The following is a 15,738-nucleotide window of genomic DNA, read 5'->3' on the forward strand; positions in this document are numbered from 1 at the left end:
AGCCTTGATGCTGGTTTCTTGCCATCTTCGGCTTTTTTGCTAACAACCTCTCCAGAGTTGGTTGACTGCCCTGTAACTTGTCCTTGTACATTTCTTGCTCTCTTTTCTCCCGATCTGTTTTGCGCCCTCTTGCGGATCTTCTTACAGAGGTTTGGGAATCGCCTATTTCTCCTTCCTCCTCCGAGTCTTCCGATTCTTGGTCCTCTTCCTCAACTTCGACAGGGGTTCCTTTTGAGCTTTCTGCAACACTTGCATCCTTGGAAGAGATAGGCAGATTACCTTTTTCTGGAGACACTGCTTTTTGGACCACGACTTCATGGGTGTCCTCTGGCTGCGAGCTAAGAGGATCGAACTTGTTTTCTGGAGCAGGCTTGGGTGGGATCTGCTGAGCAGAGGCCTGGTGAGGACCTTTGTCATTAGTGCCTCCCGACTTCTGTGTCTTGAAAGGAATGGATCGCTTGACTTGGTTCCAGCTGTCCTTCCCTTGCACAGCTTCATTGTTGGTCGGGCAGCTTCTGGCGAAGTGGCCATAAACATGGCATTTCCGGCATTTGAAGGGCAGTTGTTCATAGTCCAATTTCTGCACATGCATCTAGCTTCCGACATTGATTTTGAAAGCCTCTGGCAGCCCCACCTCCAGATCTACTTCTACGCAGATCCTGGCACAATCATATTGATCCTTATTATTCGCTCGATCTATGAATTTCCCCAGGGCATTTCCAATGCGCATCAAAGAATCCCAATTCCAGCAATGAACTGGGAGATTTGGAAGCCTAACCCACATCGGGACTGCTTTAGGTACATCTACTGCTGGATCGATGTCCGAAGTCCATTTATTCAAGTACAAATCCTGAGGACCCATGAAGTAGGGGCCGTTTCGAAAGATCAGATCTTTGTCATCCTTTGAAGTGAATTCGAAGAGGAAGAATCCTCTCCCCAGAAAGTAAGAGGTAACACTTTCTTTGATCAACAGCGCCCAGTTTCTGTTGACCCAGCTCTCAGTGGTTTTGGGGGATGGCCATAATCCAGTGAATTGGCCAATGAGAGCCCGCTCGGTCAAAGACAATGCAACCTGAATCGGGTTTTTAGGAGGAAGAGAGATCTCTGGAATATCATCCAATTTTTTAACGAATTCCGCAGCTTAAAAAATCTTCTTCTTTGGGAGTCCTGGCAAAAGCTGGTTAAAAGCCTCAGCTGATGAGATCGGCGGTGGAGGAGGTGGAAGAGGCGTCTGGGTAGTGCCCAGCACCTCCATGGGCGCAAGCCCTAGGGAACGGGCCTGTCAAAAGCTAGCAGGAAGCAGCGCAATCCTCCATGGACCAGTCCGGCCGCAGTATGTAGAAGAGCCCCAGGCAGACACACCCACAGGGATCAGGGCGGCAGAGAGCGGGCGCGTTCGCTATCTACAGAACGCGCGAGATGCGGATCTCAAGGGTTTGCATAGCGAGAGCCGAGTTCGACTCATGAAAGAAAAAACAATTAAAATTTTAAAAATATATATATATTTTTATTTTAAAAAAATTGTACTTCAAATAATAATAATAATAATTTAAAAATATATATTTTTATTTAAAAAAAATATAGCCATTTTTTTAAAATAAACATTTAAATTGTTTTTTAAAATATATATTTTTAATTTCAAATAATAATAATAATAATAATAATGTGCCTCGCTTTGCCACCCCCTGGGTGCCCGTGGGGGTGCGACCCTAGGCAACGGAGCTATAGGCGCCCCCACGAGCACCTAGGCGGCGGCAATTTTTTTAATTTAAAAATTTATATTTTAAAAAATAATTTAAATGTTTAAAAAACAATTTAGATGTTTATTTTTTTAAATAAAAATAATGTGTATAATTTTATTTTTATTTTTAAATATATATTTTTTAAAATATATATATATATATTTGTTTATTTTATTTAAATATATATAGATATATATTTAAATAAATAATAAATAAAAATCTTCTTCATTTTTCTAAATAAAAAATGAGCCCATATATAAAAAACATTTAAATGTTTATTTTTTTAAAATCAAATATATATGTCAAAATATATATATATATATATATATATATATATATATATATATATATATAATGGTTTTTTAAAATTAATATATATATATATATAACTAAAAAAAAATTTAATCAAAAATATATATATTTTTAATTTTAAATGTTTTCTGGATTTTTGTTTTTTATTTTATTTTTTTAAATGTTTTTAATATTAATTTTAGTAGTTTTTTATTTTATTTTTTTTGTAAATTTTTTATTTTTTTAATCTCGTTTGTTTTCAATATATTGTTTTTTAAATTTTTCTATTTTTACTTAAGTTTATAGTTTTTTTTAAGTTTTTTATTTCCAATTTCTTTTATGGTTTACGAGATATTTTTTTTTTTTTTACATTTTATATGTTTTCTCTTTTTTATATATATTTTTATCTTTGTCTTTTAAGTAATCAACATTTAAAAACAAAGAAAAATAAGACAACTAAAAAATTTGTTAAGTAATCATAATTTAAAAAAAAAATGGTCATATAAAATTTTAAAGTGTCAAAAAATATAACATTTCAAAAATAATATTCTCAATTAATACATTAAAAAAATTGAAGCGTCCAAAATAAGCGCTCTAAAAAAAAGGTATCCACATTTAATACATTAGAAAATTTAAAGTGTCAAAAATAAGCCTCTAAAAAAAAGGTTGATGCTACATCAACACATTTCAAAATCGACATGAAAATCACTAACATTTAAAAACAAATATTTATATTTGATACATAAGAAAATTTAAAGTGCCAAAAATATGTTCCGTCGAAAAAAAAAATGTACTCTACATCGCCACTTTTCAAAATCGGGTCACTTTTTTGCTATCTTTACGAAATGGATAATCGTATTAATTCATGTTTCAAAATTCACATTGTTCAAACTATTTGAATTTAGAACTCAAACGTTCGATCAAGCATTTTAAGCACTTGAACCAACTGTTGAGGTCCTAAAAATCACAGTTTTAGCACCCCTTCTATAGATTTATCCGCAACACCATTTGTACCTTGGCAGATTTAGGGTTGAATTTTTCCTTAAGTGGTGGAGTTCATCATGTTGGATTCGTGAAATAATCCTCTATCCAATGGCATATGAGTTTGACACTTTCAATATTATGCAACCAACTCACAAAATAGAAGAAAAAATAGATCCACGACTTAAAAATTAGCCTCTTCGAGAGAGCAACTTCTTTTACATTACATAAATGAACAATTATTGGATGATACAAATGATAATACCTCCTTAATATATATAGGAGTCTAAGGGGTCACTATAATCAAAGCTTACATAACAATAATAATATAAGAGCACAACAATAATAGTGGTGAGCTCAATGGGGCACAACAATAACAACATGGGGGACACATGGGCACAACAATAACAATAGGGAGCTACACTAACAATAACAATAAGTGGAATACACTAGTATTATAAGGACCTAACATGCCCCTCCTTCAAAAAAAGTGTCAAACGCTTGAATAGTTTTGGATGCTTATGTATTAAATTCTCATCGTCCCATGTGGAATCTTCAGCGAGTAAGTTTTTCCACTTAATGAGATACTCTAAAAATATTCAATTACATAGTTGTCGAGTTCTTGTTTCCGTGACTACAAGCTCATATGATTTTTTCTTCTTCGTCAAGTTCTAACAACACTGTTTGAACTGAGAGCTTGTCACATATAACCTTTTTTAAGCATGAAACATGGAAAATTGGGTGTACTCAGGAAGGTGCAAGCAACTCCAATGTGTATGTCATAGTACCAATATTTTGCAACACCTTGTAAAGACCATAGTACTTGGGTGATAATTTATTATCCTTCTTAATTTGCTTGAGGGACATTTGTTTGTATGGTTGTAGCCATAAAAGTACCCAATGGCCTACATCAAAAATTATTTCACTGTGATGTTGATTTGCATGTTGTTTCATTTGATTTTGTGCCAAAGAGAGGTTATCCTTTAAGAGTTGGAGAACTTGTTGTTGATGCTCGACGTGACCTTCCACTATTTGAACCTTAGAATTCTCTCTTAAAGATGATGTGACGGATGGTGGATGATATCCATAAAGTGCCATAAATAAAGTCATTTTTTCTGCAGTATGGAAGTATTATACCACCATACAGCTAGAGGTAACCACTTGACCCATTATGTCCGTTTGTCAGATACAAAGCAACGAAGATATTCTTCCAAACATTTGTTCAGTATCTCAGTTTTCCCGTCAGATTGAGGATGATAAGATGAGCTATGAGCTAATTGAGTACCAAGACAATAAAATAATTCCATCCAAAAATTTCCCGTGAAAATGGTATCTCTGTCACTTACAATAATCTTTGGATTTTCGTGTAACTTTTGAATTGTTTCCATAAATGTAGTAGCAACTGTATTGGCTTTAAAATGATGAGATAATATGCAAAAGTGTGCATACTTGGTAAGTTTATCAACTACCACTATGATAACACTCTTTCCTTCAGACTTGGGTAAAACTTACAATAATTTTTGGATTTCCATATAGCTTTTGAATTGTTTCCATAAATGTAGTAGCAATTGTACTGACTTTAAAATGATGAGATAATGCACAAAAGCGTGCATACTTGGTAAGTACATCAATTATCACTATGATAACACTCTTTCCTTCAGACTTAGGTAAACCTGTGATAAAATCCATTTAGACCTTCTCTCAACATTGACTTGGAATGGCTAAAGGTTGTAACAGAGGTCTTAATTGTCTCAACTTTATTTGTTGGCAACCCAAACATTCTGCCACAAACTTTTGAATATCAAATTTAATGTTATCCCCAAAAAAATCATTCTTGATCCTGTGGCAAGTTTTTTAAAATCTCGAGTGTCCTCTTAAAGGGGAGGTGTGCAATCCCAAAAGAATATTTTACTTGAATTGGGAATTCTTACAAAGATATAAGCGATCTTTGTATCAAAATGAATCATTTTTCCAGCTAAATATATCAGATATACTAGGATCTTGTTGCAATTTTTGAATGAGCGTCCACACTCCTTCATCATTCTTTCATTCACCCTTGTTTCAATTATCCAATCAGGTTGGATAATAAAAATGTCACAAACAATGCTTCCACATCTTCTTCATTTCTTGAGAGTGTATCTGCAACAACATTTTGCTTCCCTTTTTTGTAAATGATTTCAAAGTCATAACCCAACATCTTTGTGACCCATTTTCGCTGCTCTTCTGAAGATAATTTTTGTTCCAAAAATATTTAAGACTATCATGATTTTTTTTTACCTTGGTGTCTTTCCATTTAGGTAAGGTCATCAATGCTTTAGTGCATGTAGTATTGCCAACATTTCCTTCTCATAAATAGATTTGTGTAAATATTTTCCTTTGATTGGACAACTTTCAAAAGCAATGGGTCTTCCTTCTTGCATTAAAACAACATCAATTCCATTTCCTGAGGCATCACATTGCACAATAAAGGTTTTCGTAGCTAAGACCAATGTTTGGCACATTACCTATTTAAAATGTTCAAAGGCCTTAATTGATTCTAAAGTCCATGAAAATGCACGTTTCTTCAGTAATGTTGTTAGAGGTGTTGTTATTCTCCCATAATTTTTAACAAACTTGCAAGAATACCCTGTCAACCCGAAAAATCCTCGAATATGCTTTATGGTTGTGGGGATTTGTCATTCCTTAATGGTTTTAATTTTGTTAGGGTCTATCTTAACACCCTCATGAGACACAATATGACCTAAATATTCCATCTCCTATACTCCAAGAAAACATTTTGAGGATTTTGCATATAATTGTTTCTCTCCTCCAATAGTTTGAGCACCTTGTCAACTTTTGAACATGATCCTTCCAAGACATGTTGTAAATTAGTATATCATCAAAAAATATTAACACAAATTTTATAAGGAAAGGTTTGAAAATGGAATTCATCAAATCTTGAAATGTAGAGGGTGTATTAGTAAGGCCAAAAGGCATGACCAAAAATTCATAACGACCCTCATGAGTTCTGAATGTTGTTTTCAGAAGTCTTCATTTTAATTTGATTATATCTTGAACGAAGATCCAACTTGGTGAAGTAAATTGTTCAATGTAATTCATGTAATTCATGCAACAATTCATCAATGATAGGAATGAGAAATTTATCTTTAATATTGAACTTGTTGAGCTCCCTATAATCTAGACACATACGCCATCATCCATCTTTCTTGTGCACCAATATTGTTGGAGCAAAGAAAAAACTTTCAATAGGTTGAATTATATCATTCTCTAGCATTTTTACCACCATACGTTCAATTTCACTCTTTTGGGCATAGGGATATCTGTAAGGTCCGATGTTTGGAGGAATACTTCCTAGAATCAAATGACTAGCGTGATCTTGATCACGAATAGGTGGGAGGTCTTTGGGAGTCTCAAATACCTTGGAATGATTGTCCAAGACCTTTTCAAGATCTAGAGAAACAGGTTGTTGGAAATAATATTGAGAGGGGGGTGAATCGGTATTAGCAACTTAACAATATTTCATTTCCATAAACAGATTTGTATACGCTACTTCTGTTAATGCAACTTGCGTATATACGCAATTGTGTTTAGAGCAACCAGCATATACCTTGTAAACTTATTATTTAGTTAGTTGATCTTTAATCTGTGTATTAGAACCATATAAGCAGTAACAAGTATAGTAAAAATAGAGCAAACAATCACACACAAGAACACAAGATATAAGGTGGAAACCCAATGTGGGTGAAAACCCCTGCAGCAATTTGTCTCTATCTTCTTTTAATAAGAACCTCATTTTTACAATATTTATGTACTGGTGCAGTCTTATACCAGTACGTAGGCTTCTACCTGCAAAAGGCTACAACCTTCTCTCGTTCTCCAGCTTCTCCTGAAAGGGAGCTACAACCCCCTTAGCTCTTGTACTAGCTGATGTACTAGTACGTAGGTGCTGACCTACAAAAGACTACAACCTTCTCTTTTCTTCCAGGGACCACGTTTCATAAATTTTCAAACTGGATCCATCAATAACATCAATCAAACATCAAATATATCTGCATCAATCAATCTCCTTTGCACCAACCAAAACTGAATCAAACAATCACTTTTCTGAAAGTTGTAACCAGAACACAGTAACAGTAACCAAAACCGAATGCAGAACCCAGAACACTGTAATAGTAAACAGAAGTAGCTAAAACATATTTTATGAGACGTACGCTACTTCAATATGTATAACCTGCATGCATACGGTGCTATATAAAGGCGAACCTGCATATACGCTGTTTTGAATTGCCGAACCAACGTGTATACGCACCTTTGCTATACTGAACCTGCGTACAATTTGTAAAAGATGATTCACCCTTTTCAACTATTCAGACATCAGTTATATCCAGATCATCAGATTTACAGACCAAGACATGCGCCAAATATAAAAGATCAAAATCACACAGATACTTCTCTTCAAGCCTTAAGATCCTGACCCATCAATAGAACTTATCCTTCTTGCGCTCAGGTTCCTCCTTGATTCAGATCCATCTATGCACCACAACCCAATTACCAATGTTCTAGATCTTGCTCTTCATTATATATTCAATTCTTAAGTGCCTTTGCCTAATGATCTCCCCTCCTTTTATAGTCTTAGGCCTTACTCAATACCATGGTCCAAAACCACTTAGAGGCAATACCTTGGACCAAATACCTGGGGTCAATACTTCGGTCAAGATACCTTGGATCAATACCACAGGTCAAAATACCACGGACCAAAACCAAGTTTTCCAACATGTAAGCGTCTTTCCTTGCGTGAAAGTGCGTGAATATGTATACACGCTTTCTGGACTGCGAACCCGCGTGTATATGCGACTTGATCAAGGGAAACCTGCGTATACCTTTTTTTATTTCATTCTGAGAGCCTGAAATGTGATCTGTCATCTGAGTGAGTTGCCATCAAGGACAACACATGTGCCATAGTGCCAAACCTGTGTCATAATGCCAACAATCTCCCCCTTTGAACTTGATGGCAACTCCAAGTCGCTCTCCCCCTTTGTCATCAAGAGCAAAGGGTTATACTGAAATCTCTGATATGTTGAAGTGTGTTGTTCATGCTCCCCATGACTGTAAGCAAGGTCTACAAAAAGATGTTCTACAAGAAGAACAAGACTATATACATCATAAATGACATTTTTATACATACATACATCCATCTCCCAACCAGTGGGGATATACCAAGATTGACTCATCCACCCAACCAAGTGATGATACATCAAAAGGTTATACAAGATATGAACATTACAACATCCATCCCAAGCATAGTGGAGAAATAAAATAGGTCGTTGCATGACCTTGATAACAAAAGATATACATGACATAAAGACAAAATATTTAAAACGAGATAGTTATCAACAACTATCATCAGCAACATCTATCAATCACCATCAGCAACCATGATCTCCCTTTGCACTTGTTCCACCTGAACCAAAAACAATTGTGAGATTGTACCAAAATCTTCTAAGATAATGCCAACAATGTACCCTTAGAAGTATATGCTCCCCCCGAACCTGTGCCAGGTGATCACTGCCAGACCCATATCAGAGTCTTTTCATCCCGAGTCTATCTCACTGATATTCTTCAAACCAACATATACGCGACTGTATCTACTAAAATCGGCGTATGTACACGCATATACTTCATGAAACCCGCATACACCCACTTTTCTCTGAAACAGATAAGAATCAATGGCAAGAAGATGCATCAATTACTCCTAGCTTTTGTCTGAGGTATTCAAATGTCTCTCTGAGTAGTGATTTGGTGAATATATCAGCAACTTGTTCTTTGGAGGGAACATACTCCAATTTGACCTTTTGTTCAAGCACTTGTTCACAGAGAAAATGATATTTGATAAGTATGTGCTTGGTCTTGGAATGCATGACAGGATTCTTTGAAATACTAATTGCACTTGTATTATCACAGAGAATGGAGATGGGTGGAGTACAAATGATTTGAATGTCTTGCAATGTTTGCATCATCCAAATAAGTTATGTGCAGCAAGATGCAGTAGCCACATATTCTGCTTCAGCTGTAGATAATGCAATTGAACTTTGTTTCTCGTTGAACCAAGACACTAATTTGGAACCCATGAAGAATGCACCACCACTAGTGCTTTTTCTGTCATCCCTACTTCCTGCCCAATCTGCATTTGTATATGCATGAAGTGTAAGATCTGTATCTCTGGGATACCATAAACCAAAGTTTTGTGTCCCTTGAAGATATTTAAAAATCCTCTTGACTGCCTGAAGGTGTGCTTCCTTTGGATTTGCTTGGAATCTTCCAACTATTCCCACTACATGCATGATGTCTGGTCGGGTACCTGTTAGATAGAGCAGACTACCAATCATAGATCTGTAGGTTGGTTGATGCACTGCTACTGATTCATCATTTGCGCTAAGACTGCATCCTGTTACCATAGCGGTACATACTGGTTTAGAATCTTCCATTCCATATTTCTTCAAGATCTGTTTGAGGTACTTGGTTTGTGATAGAAAAATACCATCTTTATTTTGTTGAACTTGTAAACCAAGAAAATATGTGAGCTCACCAAGAAGGGACATTTCAAATTCTTTTTGCATTAGCAAAGCAAAGTTTTGACTCATGGCTTCGTCATTACTCCCAAAAATGATATCATCAACATACACAACAAGTATTAGCAATTTATCATTGTCAATTTTTATATATAGATTGTTATCAACGGATCCTTTTGAAAGACCTTGTTAATGAAGGTATTTGTCAAGACAATAATACCAGGCCCTTGGAGCTTGTTTTAGACCATAGAGAGCCTTTTTGAGCCTGCATACAAGTTTTGGATCATTTTCAAGGATGAATTCGTCTGGTTGCTCAATATATACTTCTTCTTCTAGGTCTCCATTAAGAAAGGCAAATTTCACATCCATTTGATATACTTTGAACTTCTGAAAGCTAGAAAGAGCAAGGAACATTCTTATGGCTTCAAGTCTAGCGACAGGTGCAAAAGTTTCTTCAAAGTCTATACCTTCTTGTTGAGCATACCCTTTACAAACAAGTCTGGCCTTGTTTCTAATAACTTCTCAATTTTCATTCAGCTTGTTTTTGAATATCCATTTGGTTCCTATGACATTTTTATCATGATGTCTAGGAACTAATTCCCAAGTATTATTCTTTTCAATTTGCTCAACCTCTTCATTCATGGCCTTGACCCAACATTCATCTTTGCATGCTTCATGTACATTTTGCGGTTCAATGGAAGAAAGCAATGCTAGATAGCTTGAAGCTTTTGTAATAGTTCTTCTTGTCTGCACACCTGCCTTTCTGTCCCAAAATTTGAGTCTCTAGATGATTTTTCTGAACATATCTGGATGGAGTCTTTTCGTCTGTCGTTATCTGCTCTTCTGGTGCTTCATTGGTTTCATCTTCTTCAGCATTAGTTTGATTTGATGTGGAAGGATAATCCTCATCATCTTCCCACTCTTTAGTTTTTACCTGCTTTGGATTTTCCCCTGCTTCATCAACCACAACATCAATACTTTCAACAATTTTTCCTAGTCTTTTATTATAACACTTGTATCCTTTACTTCGGGAAGAGTAACTAAGGAGAATGCCTTCATCTGCTCTAGGTTCAAACTTGCCAAGTTTTTCATCAGTTCTTTTGATGTAACATTTGCTTCCAAAAACTTTGAAGTATTTTACAATAGGAGTCTTACCATACCAAAGTTCATAAGGAGTCTGAGTGTTGTTTACCCGAACATTCGTTTTGTTGAGAATAGTGACAACAGCAAACGCAGCTTCACCCCAGAAAGTTGCAGGAGTTCCAGACTCATCTAGCATAGCACGAGCCATTTGTTGAACAGTTCTGTTCATCCTTTCTACCACTCCATTTTGCTAAGGAGTCCTTACGATAGAGAATTCCCTTCTTATTCCATGTTCTTCACAGAAGTCTAAGAATTCATCCGAGGTAAATTCTCCTCTTCAATCAAACCTGAGGCATTTGATTTTGTGATTTGATTCGTTTTCAACCAAGGCTTTGAATGCTTTGAACTTTTCAAATGCTTTGTCTTTATGCTTTAGAAGTCCTATCCAACACATTTTGGAAAAGTCGTCAATGAACAATATAAAGTATTCTTCTCCACGAGGTGACTTTTCCCTTGATGGACCACATAAATCAGTATGGACAAGTTCAAGCAGCTTACTCGCTGATCCTTCCTTCTCAGGGAAATGTGTTCTAGTTTGCTTACCAAATTGATATGATTTGCATATTGTATTTTCTGGAATTTTGATGTCAGGAAGATCACGAACAGCCTGGAATTTGCTTGCTTTCCTTATCTAAGGGAAGCTTAGATGCCCCAATCTTCTGTGCCATAGCCAGTGTTTATCATTTTTGTTTAGATAGCATTGTTGTTGTCATCCCTTGAGTATGTATAGATTATTTGGAGTTCTTATGCCTTTGATCACTGTTTCTCTTGTATCAAGCTCATGAACAACACATCCATTTAATTGAAATACTACTTCATTTCCTTGATCACACATTTGACAAACACTCAACAGATTATGCTTTAAACCATCAACATGCATAACATTCCCAACTTTGACCTTTTCTTTTAAGAGAATAGAGCCTTTACCTTTTATGACTGCAAGGGTATCATTTCCAAATGAGACCTTCCTTTCCTTTTTTAAGGCACTATATGACTGAAGTTTTTCTTTATCACCTGTCATGTGTTTCGAGCATCCAGTGTCGATGTACCATTGATTTTCTTGTCCTTCTGCATATAAGGCTATACCACATCTTTCGGTTTGTGGTTCTTTCTTTTTCCATGTTTTGGGACCCAATGAAGCTTGCTCCTTCTGAGATGTTTACCGAAATTTACTTCTGCATTTAGAGTCTTCATGACCGAAGTTGTTACAGATAGAGCATTCTATTTCATTTTCAAAAGCAGAAAAGTTATTGTAGGTACTTTTCATGATCCCAGTCACATTCATTTGATTTCGTACTTCTCTAGTCATGATGTCTTGTAAGCAACACATTGAGCAGCGTTGTGTCCAAAGTTATGACATGAAAAACATTGACCATTAAAGAAATTCCTGTGATTATCGAATCTACTGACCTGATGATTGTAGTTTCCATTGACATTCATTCTTGAAGCAAATTGAGAATGATTTACCTGTGGTTGGTTATAGCTTTTGTTCATCCTTGAAGTAGATTGAACTCAATTTACCTGGTGATCTGCTTTAAGCCTCTGCTGACAATTGTCAACCTGTTCATTTCTCCTTGCTGCATCAAGATAGCTTTTGGAGGTTGATGGCTTCTGTGCTTGAGATGGTTCTTCAGTATATCCAAGACTTGTCTTTATCAGAGGAGAATGTTGCACTTTGATAATTTCATCTAAAGTTTCTGATCCTTTAGAAAACTTAAGATTGAGAGCTTTTGTTTTCTCAATTTCTTTTCTTAGACCCACAATTTCACATTCTAACTTTCCATTGTGTTTTTCCCTTTCAGCAAGTTGGAATATAAGAGTATATCTAATCATACTCTTTTCTTCTAAACAGATTTTAAGTTTAGAAATTTTTTCATAGAGACCATCTTCATCTAAAGCATCCAAGAAATCATCATCTTCAAAAGCCATTAGAAGTCTATAATCATTACTATTTTCATCTTCATTACTATTTGATAAACCATCATTGTCTTCATGCATATTATAGCTTTTCTTATTTACACTTTGTTTTCTATTCCATTTTGTTGATTCCTTACCTTTATCAAGTTTATTGGCAGCATAATGACCTACTCTTCCAAAAGCAAAACATTTGAAAGGTAGTTTACCTTTGAATCTTCCAGAACCCCATTGACAAAGTTTGATTCTTCCTGTCCTTCTAACATATGTCCTGACTCATTGAGTTCTCCTTTTCCTGAAGCTTTGAATGCGGCTTCTCTCATATCTGATGGACCCCCTTTTCTCATTTCAAAAGCAGTTAGGATTCCGTGCAGCTGTGACATAGTAATACTCTGAAGATCCTGCTTTTCTTCTATGGCAGAAACTTTTGATTCAAACTCAGAAAACAAAGTACTTAGAACCTTTTCAACTAAAGTAACTTATTTTATCTCTTCACCCAAGTTTTTCATGTGATTAACAATCTCATCTATATGTAAGAAATAATTAGGTACACTTTCATCATTGTGCATTCTGAGAGTTTCATATTGAATTCTGAGAGATTGTAGTTTTGCACGTTTTACCTGATCGTCTCCTTCATAGCTTAAAATGATCTTGTCCCATATTTCTTTGGCGGTTTGAGTTGCATAACTTTGACGAATTCTGATTGTGACAGACTCCCCAATAGAGTATTGACAACCTTTGCATTTGTTTCATACTGCTTTTTACCTGTCGTATCTGTAGGAGTCGCTGATGGAAATGTGTATCTTCCTTTCACGATATCCCAAACTTTTTTTCCAAGAGATTGAAGGTAGGTTGTAGTTCTTATCTTCCAATAGACGAAGTCGCTCCCATCAAAGATTGGTGGCCTGATGGATGCCTCTCTTTCGTAGTTGCTCATGATGATAGATCTTCCTTCAAGCGATCAAGCTTCTTCTGAAGAACCTGCTCTCATACCAATTGTTGGAAATAATACTGAGAGGGGGGGTGAATCAGTATGAGCAATTTAACAATATTTCATTTCCATAAACAAATTTGTATACGCTACTTCTGTTAATGCAACTTGCGTATATATGCAACTGTGTTTAGAGCAACCAACGTATACCTTGTAAACTTCTTATTTAGTCAGTTGATATTTAATCTGTGTATCAGAACCATATAAGCAGTAACAGGTATAGTAAAAATAGAGAAGACAATCACACACAAGAACACACGATATAAGGTGGAAATCCAATGTGAGTGAAAACCCCCTGCTGCAATTTGTCTCTATCTTCTTTTAGTAAGAAACTTCTTTTTACGATATTTCTGTACTGGTGCAGTCTTATATTAGTACGTAGACTTCTACCTGCAGAAGGCTACAACCTTCTCTCGTTCTCCAGCTACTCTTGGAAGGGAGCTACAACCCCCTTAGCTCTTGTACTAGCTGATGTATTAGTACGTAGGTGTTGACCTACAAAACGCTACAACCTTCTTTTCTTCTAAGGACCATGTTTCATAAATTTTCAGACTGGATCCATCAATAACATCAATCAAACATCAAATATATCTGCATCAATCAATCTCCTTTGCACCAACCAAAACTGAATCAAACAATCACTTTTCTCAAAGCTGTAACCAAAACACGGTACCAGTAACCAAAACCCAATGCAAAACCCAGAACACTGCAACAGTAAACAGAAGGAGCTAAAACATATTTTATGAGACGTACGTTACTTCAATATGTATAACCTGCATGCATATGCTGCTATATGAAGGCAAACCTGCGTATACGTTGTTTTGAGTTGTCGAACCAACGTGTATACAGGCCTTTGCTATACTGAACCTACATACAGATCTGTAAAATATGATTTACCCTTTTCAACTATTCAGACATCAGTTATACCCAGATCATCAGATTTACAGATCAAGACATGCGCCAAATATAAAAAATCAAAATCACACAAATATACTTCTCTTCAAGCCTTAAGATCTTGACCCATCAATAGAACTTATCCTTCTTCTAGCGCTCAGGTTCCTCCTTAATTCAGATCCAACTATGCACCATAACCCAATCACCAGTGTTCTAGATCTTGCTCTTCATTAGATATTCAATTCTTGAGTGTCTTTGCATAATGATCTCCTCCTCCTTTTATAGTCTTAGGCCTTACTCAATACCATGGTCCAAAACCACTTAGAAGCAATACCTTGGACCAAAAACCTGGGGTCAATACTTCGGTCAAGATACCTTGGATCAATACCACGGGTCAAAATACCACAGACCAAAACCAAGTTTTCCAACATTTACGCACTTTTCCTTGCGTGAAAGTGCGTGTATATGCATACACGCTTTCTGGACTGCGAACCCGCGTGTATACGCGACTTGATCAAGGGAAACCTGCGTATACCTCTTTTTCTTTCATTCTGAGAGCCTGAAATGTGATCCGTCATCGAGTGAGTTGCCATCAAGGACAACACCTGTGCCATAGTACTAAACTTGTGTCATAATGCCAACACAGGTGATTTTGATGTTTGAACCTCTAGTGAGCATAATTATGCAATTACGCCCCATTGTTCCTTCTTTAAAAGATTTGTCATGCCATTAGAGCCAATTATATTTCCTAGTTTCCCTGTGATACCCCTTAATTCAACTTCCTTTCCATCCCCAAAAAAATCAAGAAAAAATCTTGAAAATTAAAAGTTATCGTCCCCAAAGATTATAACCATTAAACTCCTAATACAACATCAACACCACCCATTGGAATGGAAAGCATTGGATTATTCAATACATATTCCCCCATGGTTAACTTAATATTATGGCACTTTCCATAGTAATTTATAATTCCTTCATTTGCAACCATCACTTGACACTCTGATGTTGGATATATGAAGCAATTCAATTCCTTGACTATCTTACAAAGAATAAAATTATGGGTACTACCTAAATCAATCAAAACTATTACCTTTTTTTATTTTTTCTATAAGAAATTTGGACCATTTCTCAATTTATGTGTATCATCCTTACACAAGGGTCATGCTAATTTTCTTAGTATCATTCTTATTTTATCGGATGTCTCTGAAGAAAC

General features: G+C 35.9%; 1 non-coding gene across 1 annotated transcript; it reads right to left on the minus strand.

Moving 5' to 3' along the window:
• Positions 1–15,635: 15,635 nt before the first annotated feature.
• Positions 15,636–15,738, minus strand: LOC149154236 (U6 spliceosomal RNA). Its single transcript, XR_016263846.1, has one exon. It is a non-coding gene; the product is annotated as a U6 spliceosomal RNA (small nuclear RNA).

Source organism: Pinus tabuliformis, chromosome 9 (assembly GCF_031772625.1).
Source record: "Pinus tabuliformis cultivar Carrire ecotype Pingquan chromosome 9, CPIR1, whole genome shotgun sequence".
Taxonomy (NCBI): Eukaryota; Viridiplantae; Streptophyta; class Pinopsida; order Pinales; family Pinaceae; genus Pinus; species Pinus tabuliformis.